Consider the following 25,343-nt stretch of genomic DNA (forward strand, 5'->3'; position numbering starts at 1 on the left):
TTAGGAAGTAAAAAGTATATAAGAAATCAACACGGGTGACCTACTATGCGTCAGGCACTATACTTGGCAAATGTATACATTCTGTTTTCTATAAAGCCTCCTAATGTCCTTTAAGACTGAGACCACATTCCCTGTTCTATAGATTTGGAAGAGGCTACATGCTTTAGAAAACCTAACAGAGCCAATAAGTGATGGATATAATGCTTGGACAAGTCTGTCTGAATCCATCTCATAAACATGAAGAACACGGTGTCCAACCCCAGGCCAGGAACATGCATTCTCCAAGTCTTTGATTACTTAATCTCCAGCCATCCTTCCAATTTCAGCTCGCATGTCACTTCCTTAAAAAGACCTTCCACAGCTCCCCTGGGCACCCTCTTCATTACCCTCATTGCTACTGTGTAAGTATTTTGTTCAGTATTTGCTGGTGACCATATCTGTTTTGGTTATTATTATATTCTTAGTGCCTCACTCATAACAAATAAGCATTTCTTGAATGAATGAATGAATGAATGACAGTTAAGTAGCACTGATGGACTAAAGTCCATATTTTGCCTTAATAGTGCCTCTTGTGTATTTTCAGAGCCAGTTATGACTCTTAAAAAAGCCATGTTTTGTCTTTTACTTCTGTTCTGGAAAAACAAAATCCAGCATTGATCTTGCCTGGACATGTCTCCCAAAATACCGAATGCCCATTCCATCCGTAAAACATTCACTGGACTTTTTCTTTATTCATCTTCATTCTTCACCAAGCATCAAGTCCTATATGCTCAGTTATTAGTAATAAATACCCAAAGTATTAAATATGTAACTGGACAATCTGTTATATTAGTTACATAATAGAATTGTGGTGGGTATAAATGTTAATAAATAACAATGCAATATTATTAGTGATCACTTATACTTGCAAAATGATGAATTATGCAGGAGCCTCTAAATTCCTGAATGTAACATTATATTAGATGGAAACTATCAAAGGTATATTTTATTCATAGCAGACTCTCAACATTTATACTTTTGACAGGTCCAATCATCTCACTCCGACTTGAGATTAAAGGAGGCTTGGTGTGAGATAGATTCAGGTTAACTCTTGGCAAACTGCTGGGACACCATGACTTTTCACAGAATGCCCCAGCTCCACTGTGTTCAGGGAACACTTACTCTGCAATGTATGTGAATCCAAGTCCCAGGGCTTCTCAGAGGCACAGGAAAGGGGCACTCACTTGGCAGTGGCACAATGGGAACTTGCCAGATGGTCAGAGCATATGCTCCAGCGACTCCCGCCATCTGGAAATTTATTTGCAGGTCACAGAACAATTTTGCATGGCTCTGGCCTCAAAGTCAAAATTGGTTGTTTAGCACCATAGAATGAATTTCTCAGATAGAAATTTTGGAAAGGAGGTATCTATTGGTTCTTGAGCACTTACTACTTGGTATGTATGTTACTTCTTCTTTTCTTTAATCTTTGCATCCACCCTGAGATAGAAGCATTATTACACATTCCAGCCCTCATTCTAAAGCTCAATAAACACTCAGAGTCATTGTATAGCTTGTCCAAGATCAAGGTAAGTGGCCAAGTATGGATATGAACCCAGATCTACCTTAGGTCAAAATTCAGATTATGCTTTTATTACATCCCAGGCCCTCCTGAGGCAACTCAAATTATATCTTTGCCATTCTTTCTTTTTTGGTAGTATTTCAAGTGCTATTTCCACTCAAGCACAAATACTAATGAGACTTTGGTTGTGTGCTGATTACTATGTAATCCTTGGAGAAAACATGGCAAGTAATCAAGATTCAATCTCTTCTTCCATGAAGTTTTAAAGAATTAAAAAAAACTTAGATTTACTTAATATTATTATTTTAAAAGTAAAATTAGAACTGGTTTGTTTGTTTTTTTTTTTACTCCCTTTAACTACACCATGAGCCTGAGACGGAGCCCATCGCAGGGCCACCAGCACCACCCCTACCTTTCCACTGAAGTTGTTTCTGTCAAAGCATCCAAACCCCCAATGTAAAATGCTCAGACCTTGTCCTCTAACTCTCAGTCCTGCTTTGCAGAGTGGTAGGATTTCTGTTTCCCTGTTCGGTTTACCCACTCTGGGATTTGCTAGGGGCCTCCTTGAATTTTCAGTGAACTGCCAGCTTCTCAGTCCAGGGGAGTTCCTGGGACCTCTGGGAGGACTCCATGCAAAGCCCATGTGCCACCTTGTGGCTGGAGCAGGAATTTCTCCTTCCTGGAATTCTGGGGCCAGGAGACAGCCACCAGGGACTCAATGTGATTTTAATCAACTTAATTTAATTTGTTTTTAAACTTGTTTTATCTTATTTGTCCTCAGTGAGGTCAGTGATTCCACTAATCTTCTGACCTTTTGTTTTAATTGAAGTATACTTGATTTACAACGTTGTGTTGGTTTCAGGTGCACAGCAAAGTGATTCAGTTATACATACATATATAATATAATATAATATAATATAATATAATATAATATAATATATATTCTTTTTCATATTCTTTTCCCTTATAGTTTATTACAGGATACTGAGTACTGTTATCTGTGCTATACAGTAGGTCCAGGTTGTTTATTTTGTATATAGTTGTGTGTATATGTTACTCCCAACCTCCTAATTTATCCATCCCCCTCCCCTCCCTTCCCCTTTGGTAACCATCAGTTTGTTTTCTATGTCCCTCAGTGTCTAGGTTGACTTTGGTCTATCGAGGAAGAGTTGTCCAAGAGAATCTTCCTCGCTTTTCTAATTTCTCATTTTATACCTACTACTTTCCATATGCTTTCATGATATTCCTTTGGAAAATGCAAATTCAGCTTTATGACAAAAAGTGATACTTATGGTTAGGTTTAAAAATGGAATCCTTTGGAAAACTAAAAATACAGAAGAGAAAATTCTTTAAAAGAAATACCTCAGTCTTCATGTTTGGGATTCACGTGGTGCAATGAATGACCAGGACCACTATGTAGAAGGTTTTTTCCAGCTTATTTCTATCCTCCTTTCTCTAAATCAATGGTCCTCAAAGTCGACTATATACTGGAATCACCTTGGTAATTCTGATGGGTAGCCAAGTTTAAAAAACACTGTGAATCTAGACCCAGAATGCCAAAAACAATTTATTATTTGTACATCTTATACTAACCCGCAATACCGATCAGTCTGATGTGCCTTTGTTTGAGAGAAAACTATTAAGTGGAAACAGTTGGAACGACATGGTTCACACAAGGGTTAGTGACCTAAAGTTATTAACTCAAGGTTAACTATTAAATACAGCTTTACCTATAGCTACTGACCGCAGCACTTCAAAGTCACAGAGTTCACACTAGCATTTTTGTGTTTCTGGAGATTTGTGTGAGAAGAAAAGCAGAGTATATAATGGGAAATACCTTTAGCTTTACCCAGAGTCCTTACCGAGACAGTTCTGATGTTTGCTAGTTAGAAACAATAAAAGAAGTGGATGGTGAGTAAGTAGTGGTACTTAGGGTCTTGAGAGGTGTACACAGTGCACTATTTCTAGAAGAACTTGGCAACTTTAGAAGGTCTACACTCTTTGTATACTTAACATGCTTTGTCTTTATAACACTGTTGCGTTCTATAGATATTTGGCTTTTCACTTCACTGCATTTTTTCATTGAACTAACAATATTTAAACAATAGGTACTCATTTTTAACGTTGTTTATAGTAATGAATAAAACATTGCGTGTATGAATGAAATAGGTCACACTTTCCTCTTCCAGATATGCAGGGAGTAAAAGTAATGCATGTGACCCCCCAAAAAATCCAGTCATAAATATAAATGATACATGTGTTCATATGTTCACTCTTTTTAAAAAGAGGACTTTGTAGGGTTTGTAATATTAAATACATGCAAAACAGGAAATGAATGTTAAAGCTGAAGAGTTTATACAGTTAAAAGGGGCAACCAAAGAGATGGTATCAGGTAACAGGACCAGAATTTAGGTAAGTATATGATATATGCAAGTTAATGTAAATCGATTAACCAAAAATATAATTAATAGTACTTTTTAACCAATGTCTTAAAAAAAAGTGCAGTTTTCCTTTAAAATGATGCAATATATCCAGGACTGTTTCTGTTGAATTTTTCTTTGAAACCCCAGAAACGTAGTCATTATTTCACAGGATGCAGCATTTTGAAGATCAATGATGGCTTATAATAGGGCAGTGGGTAATCAGAAAAGGATCCCACTTCAGCCCAGACCACTCTGGGCTATCATGAATCTACCTATTTTTCCCAGAGATGAGAACTCGATGGATATTTCTCTCTCAGTTGCCTGTGAAGAGAAAACTGTACCTTTTTTTTTAATGTTTTATTTTCTAGGGAAGCATACAGTAGAATTAAATTTTAGATTTAATCTATCTCTCTGAGAACAGACCAAAAAAAAAAAAAGCCACAAAAGCATAGATTTTAACACTAAAACCTGCACTTTTTCTGTTTCCAGTTCTCATGGAAGAGGAAGGGATAGAGAAATGGATAGAAACTAAAATTTTGGAGCACCTGGAATAGTCTAGACTCTGTGTTAAGTTCCTTACATTCTCTATTGTACTTTACATCTACACTTTGGAAAAAGTTTTCTAATCTCTGTCTCCCAGATCAGGGGACTGAGCCTCAGAGAGGTCAAACAATTCGCAAAATGCCACGCAGATTTTTATTTGAGTCCAGATCTGTAACTCAAGCTCACACTGCTTTCTCTATGCTCTGCTTGAACATGAGAGAAGAGAACAAGACACTGAAGAAGGTCTCCACTCCAGGCCTCTGCCTATCTCAGGTGTTGGTGGGTTCCAAGCGCCTCCAGTCTGGGTGTGTGACTGCTGTCTCTATGGAGCCACGCCTCACGTGAGTCTAGTTTCTTGGGATATGAGGTCATTATCTTTTCATATTCATCCTCCGCTCTCTAGGTCCTCAGGACACAGCCATGCGAGGCACAGCTCGGCAGGCAGGGAGCACAGCCAGGAGGTTGGTTGTCAACTTCCTTCTTTTCCGGGATAGATATATTTTACTGTAAACCTGTATGTTCCACGATTGCTTCAGTTTGTGAAAACCCGATGCCCCTGTCAGGTGAGCTCTCCTAACACCTCCGTGTTTCCACCTCCCACCCCCCGGCCCCATCCCATGTTGCACTGAAGGGGGAGCAAGGGGAGAGAACGATAGATGTGATGTCACTGTTACTGGAATGACACAGTGGATGCTTTTCTTCTACCTTAGTTCCTCCCCAGCATCTGCATCTCTCCTCCTTCATGCCCAAGCCACCAACACCATGCTTACAGGTTACCTGAGTAGAGAGGGCCACATTTTTACCAAGTTTTCAGTTGCTATCAAAAATAATGAAATACTATATATAGGTATTTTTATGAAGAATATGATCAGTTGAACCTAGTGAAGGGAAAGAATTTTGTGGAGGGAAAAAGAACTCACCTGTACTGACCCTGGTCATGCACCCACCAGTGGGTGGACGGTGCCACCTTCAGTAGGCACCTGTCTCCCAAGACAGGAGAGAGCAGGACGACAGCTGGAATCATGTGATGAAGAGTCAGGGAGAACAGCTATGTTCTTCAGACTTTCTGAGCCCAAAATAAGGGGACACATTCTAATAAGTTTGATGTTACTGTTTTTCTTAATTTCAGAAAGGCAATCTGTTTTTTTAGATATTATTATTTTAAAGCAGGTTTGGGTTCACAGCAAAATTGAGAGGAAGGTACGGTAAGTTCCCATAGACCCCACACAGGCACAGCCTCCCCACCATCAGCATCCCACACCTGAGTGGTCCATTTGTTACAGCTGATGGACCTACATTGGCACATCATGATCACCCAAAGTCTCTAGTTTGCCTTAGGGCTCACTCTCAGTGTCATACATTCTGTCGGTTTGGACAAAGGAATAATGACATGTATCCACCACTATGGTATCATAGAGAGTATTTCCACTGCCCTAAAAATCCTCTGTGCTCTACTTATTCATCCACCCCCAACCACTGGCAACCACTGATCTTTTTACTGTCTGAATGGTTTTGCATTAGTTTGATGTTATTTCTACTAGCAACGCAATGTTATTCATCTTTGTACCTCCCGTCGTTAGCTCACCATAGCTTTTGGAATAAAGTTTGAATCCTTAGTTCACAATACTCTTCACAGTCTCATTTCTTACTACCTTCCTAATCTCTTCTCTTGTCATTTCTGCACGTATTTGACTCTGGTCATAAAGAAGCATTCTAAGTATAAAATAAATTTCTTACATCTCAGTTGTTCTATGTGTTCGCCCATGAACAAAAGCCTGCAATGACTGTCAGCCTGCACCTGTGGAATGAATGACCCCTCCCCTGTCGTTACCATGCTTAACTGTGCATTCTAACAGACAGAGATGGGGCATAGCTCTGAGTAAACAGTGGTTTTTGAAAATGTACATTCTGAGTCATAAATTGCTATAGCCTATGATGGAATAACAGAGTTGCTAGGATTGTCCTTCCTCCTTTTATATATATATTTTTTCTTTTTAAATCTTGCTCTTTTCTCCCCCAAAGCTAGTATAAGTGTAACCTCTTTCAGGAATTTTTGCCTTGCATGTCCCATGGGATTTAGAGACCCATCAGGTAGGGTACCCCATCACCTTATGCTATCTCCATTCCAGAACTTACCATGCCGTATGGGGGCCATTGATGTCCTTGTCCTTGTATGTTTCTCCAACATAGTCTGGAAGTATTTGTGGGAGTTTTTCTATTGCCTGGCAAATCCTGGCACATAGAAAACATTCAATAAAACTCTTATTGAAAATAATGTCAAAATAAGAATCACCTGGAATTTTGTTGGATTTGTCACGAATAGAGACCAAGTTTAATAAGGTAATTCTAGAGGCATTTTGGAATATTTTCCACTTTCCTAGGTTTATAATATATGTTACTCTGATGCCTGCTTCCCCATAATGGTTAAAAATCCATGCATACTAATTTGACTTTGAGTGTTGGGGTATTTAGCTTTCCACTGGCAGAAACTAAAAGATTAGAGTTGAGAAACAGGTTTTGCAAACAGAGTCCCAGAACCATCCATGTCTGAGTGTCAGCCCACTTAGTATTCTGCTCTTTGATATGGAGGGTTAGGTTGTTAGTGCTCAGGTTGACTCCTTCTATGATGGCAGATGGGGACAAAGAATCTCTGTGATGAGCACTTACTTCATCCAAGCTCTTGAACTTCATAAATATGGGTAAGAAAGTGACTGATCAATAAGTATCAAACAAGAGGCGTTGGATTATTCAAAATTATGATTATTCAAGATTGTGATAACATTTGGCCACTGCTTAAATGAGAAAAAGAAAAACATGGCAATCAAATAACTGTGATCAAAGGGAGATTTGCATAGCAATTTATTTAAATTCCCGATTTTCTTAAAACTCCACTGGAATTAGATATAAAGAAGGGTCAGGGATATATGATATTGGCATTGAGTTAATAGAGAATTGGAATTCAATTTTTTTCAGTTGCACTCTCTGCCTAAAATTCCCCTAACAAGATCATTTTTGTACATGAAATTTTGCACCTCATTACCCCTAATTACATCCTTTAAAAGGCATTCTTTGAGAATGCATTGTGAACAATGTAGAATGAAAACATACTTATCTTTCTTCTCTCCTTGTTAATTGTCAAGTCTTATTCTTACATCTGACTTCAGCATTTATCTTTTTCTATCCCAAATAAAACATTTTTTTCATCACCTAAACTTCAGAGACTTTTCTTTTGGGGAACAGGGAGAGAAACCTACCATTTTAATGAATACAGAAGAAACATTTTCCCTTTCTCTCCTTTAACACTGTCTTCCTACCTTGCTTTCATCATGCAACATGTTCCGCTGAATCATATAATTATTCAGTACTTGTTTTGGCTGCAAGACTACAAACTTCCCAAGGGCAGGAACAATACCTTGTAGATTTCTTGAATCCTTACAGTAGCAAATGGGTGCCTTGTGAAGAATATGCATCTGACAATTTTTGTTGAATAGAATGACGCTGAACAGTTTTTATATCTTACAAGGAGTCCTGCATTATGTAAATATTTCCAACTATTAGAAATGCTCTCCCTATTTTGAGGTCATTTTTGTTTCTTTTATCTTCCTCCAGATCACTTACTATATAAAACTATTTGAAGTATGTCTAACCATTCTCCCATGTCAGTCTAACAAATTCTTGAAGGTAATTATATTATGCATCTGAATATTTTTTATACCCTTATCCTCAGCACCTGTTTCTTCATATCTTGATTTGAAATTTGATTATCCTGGCTGCTCTTCTTTGAGTATGCTCTTGTACCTCTCTGTTAAATATATATTAATAAGTAGAAATCAAAATTGGATGTAGTCCTCTGAGATGATTTGTTTAGCTAAAGTAAATAGAACTATCATTGCTATTGCTCTAATATAATTTTTCTACCAAATGCTAGTAATACTATCCACACATACTTGGCTACTTTTAAAATCACCTATTCGAGTTAAATAAGAATTATTTTCTTTTTAATAGAAATCCAAGCTTCTCTTAGCTTAGTCACTATCATCTTATTCTTGTAATTTTTGAGGGGATTCTACATTTTTGCTCTAATATAAGTTGATAGAAGATGATAGATAGAGAGATAGATAGAAACAGTTAATAACTTTTGTGGGGATACTTATTTTGCAACAGGTACTTTAATGTGCAATCCTCATAATGCAAAAGCTATTATTGTCCTGATTATAAAATGAGTAAATGAGGGTAATGAAATTTAGGAAGATAAAGCTAGCAGTTTGCCTCTGAATCCTGGACCCCCAACAACTTCTTCACAATCATATCTCTGCCTGATAAGATGCTCTTAGAGTCAAAATATGTTTGCCTTTCATCTGTTGTTGCATAAACATCGTGACACCAGGAAAATGGCTAGTTGAGTCAGATATATTTGGGAATGTGTACAGAGGTGTGTGCGTGTGCTCTGCCCCAAAACTGTGCCACATGAAGAGGGACGGGCCCCTCCTTTCATCTCTACTTAATGTAGAGGGTCTTCTGGTAACAACCTCCTTCCTTCCTGGATCTATTGTAACTTTTAGAATTTTTTAAGAGGAAGAATCTAAACCGAGATCTACATCTTGGTGGGAATAGCTGTGGACGGGTGGGACTCTGGTCTTTTCTCAAAACAAAACACTTGGCAGTTGCCCTGTCTGTTCAAAGGCAGGAAGAGCCCTGTGTTAGTGTCGCATGATGCTCCTTCTTGGGCAGAAAGCATTGCATACAGACCATCTTGTCAAGAGGGTTGATTTATGTATCTTCACAGTTTTTGAGAAGTATCAGGGGTTTTTCCATTTCCTGATCATTTGCAGAGTATTTTATAAAACCCATTGGAAAACACACTTACAAATCAGGGTTAGATTACCTCTATTTAGAAGTTGATTGGAAAAAGAAAAGGAAGATTTCACTATCAACATCATGTTGGATAAGAATAAAGGGCATGGTCCTAATGGTCAGGTGACCTGTGTGTGATGACCAGTTCATCTCTGCCCTTTTAATGTTTTGTTCCTAGGATTATTGAAAGGCAACATATACCATGGCAAAGACCCCAAGAGCTCAAGACCTGAATCTTAAATGTCTTCAGGTTCCCTGTTCCGCATATTATCTCACAGAAAACTATACGTGCTTTGTAAGATTGGTTCTGACGAGCTGTTTCACTTCTGATGCTCAATTACTCAGTTACTAGTAGGTGCCAAGGCTTGAGTTTACATTCTAATCACAGCCTTCAGCTCATCCTTTCTCAGTCATCACACTAGGCATAGTCCTTTGAATAATAGCTTCTCCATAAAGCATGGAGATCACACAAGCACATCTCTCATAACTAGTTCCTTCACCATTCTAGTCACAGCTCAGATCTTCTCTGTGCAAGTGTGTGTGTGTGTGTGTGTGTGTGTGTGTGTGTTTGTATTTCATAATGAAAAAGAAGTGTCAGAGAAGGAATGACCAAGGGGCCAATATACCTAATGTATGCAAAGGATTTAAGAAAGTCCTGAGGGTTAGGCAAGAGGAATCATTGCAATGATCCTAACCTGTATTTTAATTTATCCTGTAGAAGTGAGGCAGTATCCAGAGTGAGTGATCACCACGTCATTTTATGAACTCACATGACTTCTGTGGAACATGTGGGGAGGATATTTGGGGCATTATCAAACACCTGGAGATTTTCAATTCCTCATTTCTTGCTTCTGTGATTTATTAACAGTTCTCCTAATGCAGATAGAATGCAACCCCCAATTATAGCAGTGGATAAGGCTGAATGCTGCACAGTCTATGCTATTCAGAGTACAGAATATCTTCAACCTAGTTGATCATTTTTGAATCATCAGCTCCATCTTTATGTTAAATTAACAATTTAACAGCTGCTTTCATCAAAGTTCTTTTGTGTCTATCAACTGGATACTGCCTTTTTTTTTTCTTAAATGCAATTTGCAAGATCATTTCTGTATCTTTTTAGTCTCAGATTACTGATTTGCATGTTTCCTCAATTTGTATACAAATGTTCAGGCATTTATATACCATCTAGGGAGCATGAAACACCCTCCACAGCCCTAGAGAGTAATTTAATCCATCTCACCATTCAGTTAACTTAATTTTTTTTCTTTAAGGACAGGTGATGAATAAATGCAGTAAGCTATGACTGAGCAGAGTCCATTGGTGCCCAAATAAGAAATATTCTAAAGCAAAAGAACAACCAAAGTTTCTATTTTTACATAATTCCAGTAAGTGGGAATACTGAAAATTGGGTCAGACCTGTTATAAAAGACAGGGCTCGTCTCACCTTTTATGCTAGTTAGCTCAGGTTACAGTAACAAAATACCATTGGCTGGGTGGCTGACACAGTAGAAATTGATTTCTCACAGTTCTGGAAGCTGGGAAGTCCAAAATCAAAGTGCTAGCCAATTCAGTTCCCAATGAGGGCTCTCTTTCTGGCTTATAGACAGCCACCTTCTCGCTTTGTCCTCACATGGACTTTCCTCCGTGTTTGTGTGCGCATGCACACACACACACACACACACACACACACAGATGGAGATGAAGGAGGTGATAAAGAGAGCAAGCTCTCTGGTGTCTCTTTTTACAAGAACACCAATCCCATCATGAAGGCCCCAATCTCATGATTTCATTTGAACTTAATTATTTCCCAAAGTCTCCTTCTCCAAACACCATCATATTGAGATGAGGACTATAACATATGATTTTGGGGGGGGGGCACAATTCAGCTCATAGCAACTTTCATAGCTCAGAAAATATTTTGATTTTAGCTATAATTTATCAATACTTTACAATTGTCATTATGTTCCTAAGCTATAGGATATACTAATACAGCCTCAATGTCCTGAATCCAAAAGAAAGCATTAAGGTGACAATGCACCTAGAGTTTCAAGGAAAATCTGTGGTGTATTTTTGGCAGGTGTCACTTGAATCGGAAATAAGTTCCTTTGTTGGCCGCTAGATCTGCCTTAGAACCCAGGTCCTCCTGATCTGAATGGCCTCCTTCAGGACATTCAGTATAATCCTCTCTTACAAGTTGAGTTTAGAAGGAGGAATACCTATAGTCTCTGTAATGAGTGTCAATCTAGCCCCTTCAAGCAATCCCCCAGATAGGAACTGGTCAGATCTGACCATTGCAGGAAGCTGTGGGACCAGATCTTGAAGGAAGCGCTGGGGAGGACGGAAGGGGAGGAGGGACAGGAGGATTCCCAGCAGAATCCATGAGGGATTAATTGGAGTCAAGGGGCAAAGAGCAGGCGGTACCAGATGCTGACATCAAGTCCACAGGATCAAGGGGTGAGTTTGGGTGGGAGAATAGAATCCAAAAATCTGGGTAAGTGGGGCAAAGTCAAAATGAGAACAGGCCCAAGACCCTAAGCAGCATTTAGGCAACCATAGTTTGATTTATCCACTGCTGAGTGCTAGATGGAAAGAAAGAAACTTGTTCATCTGGGGGAAAGGATCAGAGGCAGTGTGGACCCAACAGTTCCCAAAGGGGAAAGCAAACAAGGGGCGTGGCTGACAAAACCAATGTCTCTTAAAGCTTTTGCTGTTCAAGTTCACCACAGGACATGCCTTGGCTTAATATGTATCTCCCGCAGAGTTGCAAGCTTTTTAAAATCAGGGCTTTGTCACACTCTTCTCCCTGCTCCTCACAGAGTACATGGTAGTGTCCAATAAACATTCAATTTGGGTTCTACTTTCTTACACACCTTTTTGTAGTCAGGCATAAATATGAACTTCACTAAGAGAGGTAGCAATTTTTGTTGTTGTTGTTGTGGTACGCAGGCCTCTCACTGTCGTGGCCTCTCCCGTTGCGGAGCACAGGCTCCGGACGCGCAGGCTCAGCGGCCATGGCTCACGGGCCCAGCCGCTCCGCGGCATGTGGGATCTTCCCGGACCGGGGCACGAACCCGCGTCCCCTGCATCGGTAGGCGGACTCTCAACCACTGCACCGCCAGGGAAGCCCAGAGAGGTAGCATTTTAAGTTATTCTCAAGATCTCATATCAAGGAGCCAATGAGTTTTACGCCCTTTCTGTAGAATAGGTTTTGATTTGATGAGGGAAGTAAGCTAATTTAGCCTCAGGCTCCTAAGGGAGGGGCATGCGAGGAAAGGGGAGAGCACAGGTGGTTCCAAAAATTAAAGGCAAATGATGCAAATGGAGCGGAAGCTGATGATAGAGCTTTCCAATGACATTTTATTAGCAAGCCAGTCACTGATTCTTGTTTTGGAAGATTCTGGAAGCAGATAAGGAGCTTTGTCAAAATTTTTGCATCAACCTGATATCTCAAGTCCTCCTGTCAAAATAATGAGACTAAAGAAGCGATCGAGGGAAAAAAATGAAATTAACAGGTATTTCGGAGAGAAAGCAATTTCTAAGCAGTGATGTGGATTTAGTGCAGATCTCCAGGGTTGGATGAACCAGGCATCACTGCCTGACAGCTGCCAACATAGGATGGTCCTCTTCAGATAGGCTGGTGGAGACCAGTGTGTTCTTCTCTCTAAGAGATCAGCCAAACTGTGATGAGGAAGGTATGTGTAATTGTTACTGAGTTTCAGAAATAAACCTACGTGGAAGTCGTGATAGTTAAGAGGGGTCAGTTGATTCCAAGAGCCTGAGATAAGCCATGTGTCTAATCTGTCCACATTTTAGGAGCCAAACATCACCAGCTATCAACTAGCTGCATCAGAACCATTGGCTTTCCATCCCAGACTCACTGAATCAGTATCACAGAATGGACCTGGGAATGTGCATTTTACCAGGATATCCAGGTGTTTCTCATGCACTACAGGGTTTAGAGAAAACCATTATAGAATCTAACCTGCCTTGAAACTTTCAGAGCTGTGGTTCTGTAACTTTGTTTCATACAAGAAATATCTGGGGAGCTTTTAAAAGCCTGGTGCCCAACCCACACTCTGTACCAATTAAAAGTGAATTTAAGAGGTTGGGATCAAGAAGTCACTCTTTTTAGACCCTAGCAGGTGTTTCCAATGTGCAGCAAGTGTAAGAACCACTTTTCACTTGGAGTAAAATGTGCAAGGCTCAGGATCCTTTCTGGTGGCACTTAGAGAAGCTTGGATTAGGGGTATGATATCACAGCTCTGCATGGCAGGGCCACCCCCAGGGGTGGCTTCGCAACAGTAAGTCTTGCTCATGCTATTTAAACTTGCAAAAGACCACCTTACAGCAAATGCAAAGCATTCATCTATGAAGAAGAGTATTGATGAAGCAGTGGGAAATGCCTTGAAGTGTGGCAGAATCAAAGTCTAGAAATCTGTGTCTATTGTTTGTCACCTGGAACAGTCCTGAGCAAGTAATTTGATGACTCTGAATTGCAGCTCTCTTACCTGTAACGTGGATGTGACAGTACCAGCCTTGTTACACGGTTGCTATTTTATCCTATTAAAGAAGCTGACATATTCAAATGCACAAAGTGCTTTTGATTGGAATTGAGAGAGCTATTTGGAATTCCCTACTTAAACCTGGAGTCAAGGCTTCATTGACTAACATTTGTGATTTTCTTACTTGTTTCTCCATTATTAAACACGTTTACAACCTTTTATAAGGTCAGCAGTGCTAAATATGTTGCTCTTTTGTCTTAGACTAATTTTGCATCACGCTGTCATAATTGGCCCATGGGCTCTATGGTGTTGGTACTTTTATCTATTGCTGCTGAATAAGAGGGAAGATGAGGAGGACTTTTGCTGCCTACACATCTGAAAAAGTCCAGATCCATCTGGAAACCATTTGGAGTTCATAGACAAATGAAGTCGGTCATAAAATACGAAGAACTCAAGAGAAAAAATAAACTACCAAGGTTGAATTAGAAGTTAAGGTCTCAGCTCTTATCTTTCTTAATAATGCCTCCTCTGCTTGCCATGGCAACTGCATGTGGTGGGAGTTGTTATGGCAAAGGGATAGGACTACCCAAGGGAGAAGCTGTGAAATACTGCAAGGGGAGAAGGCATTTGGGGGCTTGTACAAACTTGGACCTGAATGTACCTGTGTGATCACTTGTGTGAATCAGCATGTGTCCCAATCCACTCAGATTTTGAGGCACACTAGTCCTCATCATCTTTTCTTTGGTGCAGAGCCCCGAAGGCTTTGGGGTATCAAAAGGTGGGTCCTGGTGTTAGTGAGTGTAAAAGCAACTATCTTGGTACCTCGCCCTTAGAAGGCATTCTGCCTGTGTTAGCTAAATATGAATAATGTAAATGAGCAGCATGTTTATGTCAAGCTTTGAGGATATGCACTCTCAGTAGACAAATACTGCTTAAAAACGCAGGCAAGAATGAAAAGCTTCTTTGATCGATAGAGAATTAGAGCAACTGGAGTTCAATCCTTTTTCAAGGTCACCTCAAATGAATTGATGCATTGTGAAGGGTATCTGACCCACTGGTGCTCTGCGGGAGCGTGCTTTCTCCTTGTATGTACTCTAAGTTTCCTAGATGATTACAAATACAAGGATGACCATTTAGCAGAGACTGAGGCTAAAGTTTATTGTTTTTACTTGGCAAAGAGCTGAAATTCTAGGATTCGAGGAGACTAGAGACCTGTCAAGGGGCTATTTCACTGACCGCAGATCCTTTGCTGGAAACCACATAGAGCCGTGTTTGGTTTTCCTCACATGGATTTCAGCTTCCAGATTGTGTGACTTCGGCCCTCCTGGGAGTAAGACGAATTCTCTCAAAATCTAGACAATCTGCACGCTCCACTTCTTAGTTGGGGGAGGAATAGTGAGCACAGGACTTTTCTCAGCACTGAATGATTTTCATGAAGAGGACGGGGACGTTTCCAACCCATTTTTGATTTCTTTGAGGACCAAAATGATGGGCTGTGATGAGGTCCAATTAGACGGGGGTGAATCCAGTCTGATGGCCTCATTTTGTCACCTACCATGATTCTTCTCTGTTTCATGACAATTGAGAGTAAATCGCAAGCTGTCACATGTACGGCAGGCGTTTCTCACAGAACCTTGACCAGTGGTAGATACTCTACTTGGTGCATCTGTGAAAAGAACCTTCCGGTAAATGTACACAGGATCCTACTGCCATTCACTTTAGTTTAGTAGAATAATCCTCACTTGTTAATTCCTTGGAAGAAAGGAAATATCATTAATGTGTATGGGGAGGTCAGGAGACTTTGGGCTTATAAAGAAGACTCTGATAAAGGCTCTTCCACCAGGGCCTTAAGAAAACAGCAGATACCACTTTCGGCTGTTGTTTCCTAGGTTCCATCACCTGGGTCTTCCTTGATGAAGTTTGACCACCTCTATTATTTAGCCAGTCTCAGGGCAGTAGATTAGGAGTTTTAGCCCCTATGGCCATCGGGCTTAGAAATTAGGCTTATTTTCACAACCATCCTGGTGTGTTTGTATTGAGGATAAGCCCTGAGTGTTTATGTGGAGGCTCTATCCTGCTGCCTTGGTCCACAGCTTAGCTTCAGGCTTTGCTATCTGGCCTTTTGTCTGGGGCCATTAAATCTAGCTTTTTTTATTTTTTTCTTCTTTGGGTTTCTGTGTCTAGATTTTACCTTGCTCAGTGGATTTACTTTCAAATTCCTGTGCCAACCCTACATGAGCTTGAATGAGTTGTCTCTTCTGTGTGCACACTGGGTGCCAGCCCACCGGGTCCAGGGATGGGTCCCGTTAGACTTCTAGACCCGTTGACTTATACCCCATCCTGCTGCCGTTGTGGTGACTGTGGTCAGCACAGAGCCTCAGCACAGAGCTGAGGATGGCTTCCTCACCTGGTCCTTCCCAGGGCAACCCGGCTGGTGGTCACCCGTAAAGGCCCAGTCCTGTCAGCACAACGGGGGTCACATTGTCCAGAACACCCTGCAGGGCTGCTGATGCCACGTGCCTTCCTGGGATAATGCTCTTCCTTGGCCAGGGTGTATGCCCCTGCCTCTTCTTTGCAAGGCACTAATCCCTGATGAATACCTTGTCCTCCAAACTCTGAGTTGGCCTCCAGAGAATCCCAGCCTGGGATCATGTTCTCCTAATATTGACTCTTTGTCCACGTCAGGCCTGTTGTTCCTATTAGGACATTGGAAATAGGACTCTAGCTACTTCTCAGGGACAAGTGGCTAGTGTGAGCAACTTCTCCAGACCCCCTCATAAAATATCAGGCCCTGAGGTGATACCCAGGGCAGAGTTGCCGTGTGCCCTTATCTATCTGTACTAAAGCAGCAAGTTCACATTCCCTCCAAGCCCACATCCACAGCCTGCCCACCCAAATGACTAGGACAGTCTCCAGGCAGCCCGAAGGACCTTCCCCAAACTTATTTTGCTCTTACCTTCTGTGATAATATACACCGTCCTTGCAATAAAACTGTACCAAAAAGGAAGTTTCACCTTTTATGTACCTTTTCTTTGTTGCTAAAATATTCATTTTTGGATAATATTTACTGAGGTCCTGGGTCTAACACTTGAATAACATTTTTGTCTGTTTTTTCATCTCTAAAATGAAACAACACCACCTAACTTACCTCCTTAAAGGGCTGATGTGTTAAATAATATTTAAAGGAGAATGAAGAAATGTGTACACAAATATTTTAAAAACAGAGACATCTTATCACAGCAAGTATGATGACGACGGTTTTATTTTATGATTATTTTGCAGTTGTTGGTTAGAAACTGTTTAGAACTACCCCTGCTTTTTCCTTTTCTAGTTCCATTTGTGGCTGGTGGCTGACATTTACAGGATGGCTATGACAGGGTGCAGCTTTGGCTGGCGGACAGAGCTCTGCTCCAGCCTCTGCTTAAGTGGCTCATATGGTGATTGATCTCCTGACCTTGGGCTCATTAACTTCATCCTCTGGCGAGAGGGACAAACCAGCTATAAGGCACTCTTTGTTAGCACACTTTTCTTTGTATTTCTGGGGGTCAGAGACACTGGGGCCCAACTTGTGTGTGTAATCTGAAGTATATTCCCTTTGCCAGACAGTTTCAGGGATATTCAGAATTCACTGAAATAAAGTGACAGCATGATGGAAAAATGTAGAAAGCATTATAATACTTCTTAGCTGATAAGAGCAGGTAATAAAAATGAGAACCATGATACTTCAGGACTCTCAGAGAAACAAAACCATGATTCCACATCTAATCCCATAACAAAGTAGGGGGATCACTCCAATCTCAGGGGCTGGGGTGACTTCTATTGAAATGAATAACTCTCTGCTATTATTCATCAAGATCAAATTTTACAAACTTTCCTAGTTTAATTTGACAACATAATCCTACCTCTGTTTTAGCCGAGCCACAATGCAGCACAAGGAAAACAAGGACGTTGCCCTGAGGGGATTTTTTTGGTTCTGTTTTTATAAAAACATAAGATTCTTTTTAACAAACAAATAGGAAGCACCTAGTCTGCCAGTGCCCTGGCGACATAAACGTGAAATCGTTCATGCATTTTCCTCCAAACTGCACCCAGTATCACTTTTCCAGGGGAGAGGGTGTGTGCTGGGGGCTGGGAGGGTAACCCGATCTCCCCGCACATCTGGGCACTCACTTCACTCCTACAACAGGGCAAAAGAGAGCTTTTAGAAAGACAGGGTTGGAAGAGCCAGGGAAACAAAGATCCCCTTGGTTGCTGGTGGATTTTTATTCTGGATGGACTTTTCTCAACAGGAATCGCCATTCCCAGCTCCCTTCCCCAGCAGGCAATCCTGAGAAAGCCATCTTCATCCAGTCTCCTCCAGTCCTTCCTGCCCAGGCTTTCCTTGCAGCTTCCTCTGGGCTCAGGGCCATCTAATCAGAAGGCTTTGCCCCTCATGTGCTGCAGAGATTTGGTCCGCAACACTCTGCTTCTCAAAGTATCTGTGGTGAGGAACAAGATCTGGGTTTGCTTCAGTCTTTTGTTACTTTTTTTTTTTTTTTTTTAATTTCCAATCTGTGTGGACAGATATTATTGGTAAAATACAATCGAAATAAAATGTATTGAAAATTAAGATTTAAATACTATGAAAAACACAAGCTCTAACATCATCCTCACCATCATTATTATTAGATTTAAGAGACAAATTAATCTGTCATTTCTGTTTCCTTACTTGCTATGTTGAGGAGCCTGCATCTGCAGACATGGTCCCTGGTTCAGGCCATGAGTGCTGCTGGGTAAACCAGAGCACAAGCCTCTCATAGTTCACGTTACCTCTTCTTTCCAGGCAACATTTAGTCTGTAAGGAGTTTGCTCAGCAGAGGAGGAGGGAAGATGGGTGATGTAAGAAAGAGCATATGGACAGTTCAGACTGAGGGAGGATCCAATATCCTGTAATTGCCAGGGGAGGGAAAGTTCTGGAAGAGATTGCTACAAGTCTAGGAGAAACATGTGGGGGACACACTGTGAAAGCTCTTCATGTCAGGGTGACATTCTCTTTGCTCTGAATTTGGAAGCATTGGTGAGTTTAAACATTGTTTTTCTGACTGTGAATTGATCAAGTGCTATTACAGCAAATGAGAAAAAACACAGACATGGGCAAATAAAAACCCATTCTAAGAACACGGTCAGGAGACATAAAATACTTGGAGAATTTCCCTTTGGGTCTTTTATTCCACAACGTTTTCAAAGACTTAACATCATACATAACACATTATTTTTCAGTGTCTTCGCTTAAAACTATAACATAATCAAATCTCTGTATTATTACTTTGTCTTTATGACCATATTTTTAATGGGTAAATGCTGTTGCATTCATCTATGAATCACAAATGACTTAACCATTACATCACTTTTGTGACATTTAGATGATTTTGGATTTATTTGCCAATATAAATAGCAATGAAATTAATGTTTCTTTTTGTGTTTATAGATTTTTATATAGTTCATGTGTTTATTGTTTATTTTTATTTCTCCTTTGGTTAATTACTTATTCAAGCATTTCTATATTCACTTACCTAATAGAAAACTAGTACTTTCCATATCGATGTGTATAAATTCCTTGGATATGTACCATTGGTCGGTTATATAACTTCTTATATTTTTTTAGAAGACCATTGTTCTTAAAAGGTAGTATAAACATTTAAATTTAGTTTTATTATGGTGTTCTTTTTTACTTTTATTCTGAGGTAGCTGCTTTGTATAGCAGAAAGAGAATCAATAAGAGAAAGAACTAGTGGACAATTTACTTAACCTGATTGGTGTGGACAATTTATTTAACCTCCCTGAGACACCTGAACTCATCTTCCTTCCTCTGGAAATTGCTTTAGAATAGGATCCTTCTATCTGGACTTCCTTTCACTTTGTGTTGATCTGCCAGCTGCAACACTTGATTTCTACCTTATGGTCCAAGATGACTGACAGCTCTAGCATCTCTCAGCATGTCCATACTGCAGTGAAGGGGCTGGTACAAGGGGATGTTGAGGGCATGATCTTAACCTTGCATATGTTTCTTCTGCCTGTGCCCCACTGGCATCTGTTATTGAGGATTCTAAGGGACAACCAGGAGGGTCTACAACAGTCCACACCTTCATCCACCCAATAACTATGCTCACCCTCTTCCACGTAGGACACACTCATGCTCTCTCTAAAGAACACCCAGCTACTCCATTACATCATCTAGATTGAATTCCAGGATCTTGGTGATGGACCATCCCCTACATCAAGTTTGAACGTGGCTTTGAACAGTTCACCCAGCTGTGAACTAAACTATAAGTTATCTACCATTTATACCCAGTATTCCATTATCTGTTATAAAAAGGAGAGCCACAATATAAAATGCCATTTAGAAAAGAAAAAAATGAGAAATCCACAGAGCAGTCATTTTCCTTAACAATAATCAGATTAAGTTGGAACATCTTGAAAGTGATTCTCTGACTTGATAGTGAAGGAAGCACTAGTAAACCCATCTGACAGGTGCCAATGCTTCCCTGGAAGGAACTCCTGTATCCATCATTCTCTGTTGCCCCAGCTTACCCCTCAGGGAGCTTCTCCTCTTTCATCACCACCTCATTGGAAATTCTGCTCATCTGAGGGGCTGCACAGTGTTCCCTGCAGACTGGTGCATCAACATCACCAGCAGCTCAGAAGTGCAACATCAAATATTCTCAGATTTGTGAAAGTTGGGTAAGCCTTTTTTTTTTTTTTGAAATATTATTTTCTCAAAAATTGAGTAGGGGGCTACAGGCCCTGTGGTGGGTCTAATGGTGGACTGCAGGAAGGCTCATGCCAAGGAGTACTTCCCAGAATTTCTGCTGCCAGTGTCCTTGTCCTTGCAGTGAGCTACAGCCACCCCCCACCACTACAGGAGACCCTCCAACACTAGCAGCCGTGTGGCTGACACGCTCTTGGTGCTCCAGCTGTGTGTAAGACCTGTGCCTCTGAGGTGGGAGAGCTGAGTTCAGCACATTGGTCCACCAGAGACCAACTGGCTCCATGTAATATCAAACAGCAAAAGCTCTCCCAGAGATCTCCATCTCAATGCTAAGACCCAGCTACACTCAACAACCAGAAAGCTACAGTACTGGACACCCTATGCCAAACAACTAGCAAGACAGGAACACAATCCCACCCATTAGCAGAGAGACTGCCTAAAATCATAATAAGGTCACAGACACCCAAAAACACACCACTGGATGTGGTCCTGCCCACCAGAAAGACAAGGTCCAGCCTCATCCACCAGAACACGGGCACCAGTCCCCTCCACCAGGAAGCCTACACAGCCCACTGAACCAAACTTAGCCACTGGACACAGACACTAAAAGCAATGAGAAATACAAACCTGCAGCAAAAAGGAGACCCCAAACACAGTAATTTAAGCAAAATGAGAAGACAGAAAAACACACAGCCAATGAAAGAGCAAGGTAAAAATGCACCAGACCAAACAAATGAAGAGGAACTAGGCAGTCTACCTCAAAAAGAATTCAGAGTAATGATAATAAAGATGATCCAAAATCTTGGAAATAGAATGGAGAAAATACAAGAAACATTTAACAAGGACCTAGAAGAACTAAAGAGCAAACAACCAATGATCAACAACACAATAATGAAATTAAAAATTCTCTAGAAGGAATCAATAACAGAATAACTGTGGCAGAACTACGAATAAGTGACCTGGAAGATAAAATAGTGGAAATAACTATCACAAAGCAGAATAAAGAAAAAAGAATGAAAAGAATTGAGGACAGTCTCAGAGACCTCTGAGACAACATTAAATGTACCAACATTCGAATTATAGGGGTCCCAGAAGAAAAAGAGAAAAAGAAAGGGACTGAGAAAACATTTGAAGAGATTTTAGTTGAAAATTCCCTAATATGGGAAAGGAAAAAGTCAATCAAGTCCAGGAAGTGCAGAGAGTCTCATATAGGATAAATCCAAGGAGAAACATGCCAAGACACATATTAATCAAACTATCAAAAATTAAATACAAAGAACAAATATTAAAAGCAGCAAGGGAAAAACAACAAATAACATACAAGGGAATCCCCATAAAGTTAACAGCTGATCTTTCAGCAGAAACTCTGCAAGCCAGAAGGGAGTGGCAGGACGTGTTTAAAGTGATGAAAGGGAAAAACCTACAACAAAGATTACTCTACCCAGCAAGGATCTCATTCAGATTCGACAGAGAAATTAAAACCTTTACAGAGAAGCAAGAGCTAAGGGAATTCAGCACCACCAAACCAGCTTTACAACAAATGCTAAAGGAACTTCTCTAGGCAGGAAACACAAGAGAAGGAAAAGACCTACAATAAGAAACCCAAAACAATCAAGAAAATCGTAATGGGAACATACATATTGATAACTACCTTAAAAGTAAATGGATTTAATGCTCCAACCAAAAGAAATAGACTGGCTGAATGGATACAAAAACAAGACCTGTATATATGCTGTCTACAAGAGACCCACTTCAGACCTAGGTATATACACAGACTGAAAGTTAGGAGATAGAAAAGACATTCATTGCAAATGGAAATCAAAAGAAAGCTGGAGTAGCAACTCTCATATCAGACAAAACAGACTTTAAAATAAAGACTGTTACAAGAGACAAAGGACACTACATATGACCAAGGGATCGATCCAAGAAGAAGATATAACAATTGTAAATATTTATGCAACATAGGAGTACCTCAATACATAAGGCAAATGCTAACAGCCATAAAACGGGAAATTGACAGTAACACAATCATAGCAGGAGACTTTAACACTCCACTTTCACCAATGGACAGATCATCCAAAATTAAAATAAATAAATAAACACAAGCTTTAAGTGATATATTGAACTAGAAGAACTTAATTTATATTTATAGGACATTCCATCCAAAAACAACAGAATACTTTTTCTTCTCCAGTGTTCATGGAACATTCTCCAGGATAGATCATATCTTGGGTCACAAATCAAGCATTGTCAAATTTAAGAAAACTGAAATCATATCAAGTAACTGTTCCGACCACAATGCTATGAGACTAGATATCAATTACAGGAAAAAAGAAAACTGTAAGAATACAAACACATAGAGTCTAAACAATACACTATTAAATAAACAAGAGATCACTGAAGGAATCAAAAATTACCTAGAAACAAATGACAATGAAAACACGATGGCCCAAAACCTATGGGATGCAGCAAAAGCAGTTAATAGCAATACAATCCTACCTCAAGAAACAAACATCTCAAAAAAAAAACAACCTAACCTTACACCTAAAGCAATTAGAGAAAGAAGAACAAAAAAACCCCCAAAGTTAGCAGAAGCAAAGAAATCATAAAGATCAGATCAGAAATAAATGTAAAAAGAAATGAAGGAAACAATAGCAAAGATCAATAAAACTAAAAGCTGGTTCTTTGAGAAGATAAACAAAATTGATAAACCATTAGACTGACTCATCAAGAAAAAAAGCGAGAAGATTCAAATCAATAGAATTAGAAATGAAAAAGGAGAAGTAACAACTGACACTGCAGAAATACAAAGGATCATGAGAGATTCCTACAAGCAACTACATGCCAATAAAATCGACAGCCTGGAAGAAATGGGCAATTTTTTAGAAATTCACAACCTTCTGTGACTGAACCAGGAAGAAATAGAAAATATAAACAGACCAGTCAGAAGCACTGAAATTGAGAATGCGATTAAAAATCTACCAAGAAACAAAAGCCCAGGACCACAGGGCTTCACAGGTGAATTCTATCAAACATTTAGAGAAGAGCTAATACCTATCATTCTCAAACTCTTCCAAAATATAACAGAGGGAGGAACACTCCCAAACTCATTCTATGAGGCCACCATCACCCTGATACCAAAACCAGACAAAGATGTCACAAAGAAAGAAAACTACAGGCCAATATCACTGATGTACATAGATGCAAAAACCCTCATCAAAATACTAGCAAACAGAATCCAATAGTACATTAAAAGGATCATACGACATGATCAAGTGGGGTTTATCCCAGGAATGCAAACATTCTTCAATATACACAGATCAATCAATGTGATAAACCATATTAAAAAACTGAAGGAGAAAACCCATATGATCATATCAATAGATGCAGAAAAAGCTTTCAACAAAACTCAACACCCACTTATGACACTCCAGAACATAGGCGTAGAGGGAACTTACTTAAACATAATAAAGACCATATATGACAAACCCACAGCCAAGATCATTCTCAAAGGTGAAAAACCGAAATTATTTCCTTTAAGATCAGGAACAAGACAAGCTTGTCCACTCTCACCACTATTATTCAACATAGTTTTGGAAGTTTTAGTCACAGCAATCAGAGAAGAAAAAGAAATAAAAGGAATCCAAGTTGGAAAAGAAGTAAAGCAGTCATTGTTTGTAGATGACATGATACTATACATACAGAATCCTGAACATGCTACCAGAAAACTACTAGAGCTAATCAATGAATTTGGTAAAGTAGCACGATACAAAATTAATGCACAGAAATCTCTTGCATTCCTATACACTAATGATGAAAAATCTGAAAGAGAAATTAAGGAAATACTCCCATTTACCACTTCAAGAAAAAGAATAAAATACCTACGAATAAACCTACCTAAGGAGAAAAAAGACCTGTATGCAGAAATCTATAAGACACTGATGAAAGAAATTAAAGATGAAACAAACAGATGGAGAGATATACCATATTCTTGGACTGGAAGAATTAACATTGTGAAAATGACTATACTACCTGAAGCAATCTACAGATTCAATGCAATCATTATCAAACTAACAATGGCATTTTTCACAGAACTAGAACAAAAAATTTCACAAGTTGTATGGAAACACAAAAGACCCCAAATAGCCAAAGCAATCTTGAGAAAGAAAAACGGAGCTGGAGGAATCAGGCTTCTGGACTTCAGACTATACTTCAAAGCTACAGTAATCAAGACAGTATGGTTCTAACACAAAAACAGAAATATAGATCCATGGAACAGGATAGAAAGCCCAGAGATAAACCCATGCACATATGGTGACTTTAATTTTTATAAAGGAGGCAAGAATATACAATGGAGAAAAGACAGCCTCTTCAATAAGTGGTGCTGGGAAAATTGGACAGCTACATGTAAAAGAATGATGTTAGAACACTCCCTAACACCATACACAAAAATAAACTCAAAATGGATTAAAGACCTAAATGTAAGGCCAGACATTATCAAACTTTTAGAGGAAAACATAGGCAGAACACTCTATGACATAAATCACAGCAAGATCCTTTTTGACCCACCTCCTAGAGAATTGGAAATAAAAACAAAAATAAACAAGTGGAACCTAATGAAACTTAAAAGCTGTTGCACAGCAAAGGAAACCATAAACAAGACCAAAAGATAACCCTCAGAATGGTAGAAAATATTTTCAAACGAAGCAACTGAC

Source organism: Delphinapterus leucas, chromosome 13 (assembly GCF_059928025.1).
Source record: "Delphinapterus leucas isolate spDelLeu-1000000601 "Yukka" chromosome 13, BTC_Dleu_Yukka2, whole genome shotgun sequence".
Lineage (NCBI taxonomy): Eukaryota > Metazoa > Chordata > Mammalia > Artiodactyla > Monodontidae > Delphinapterus > Delphinapterus leucas.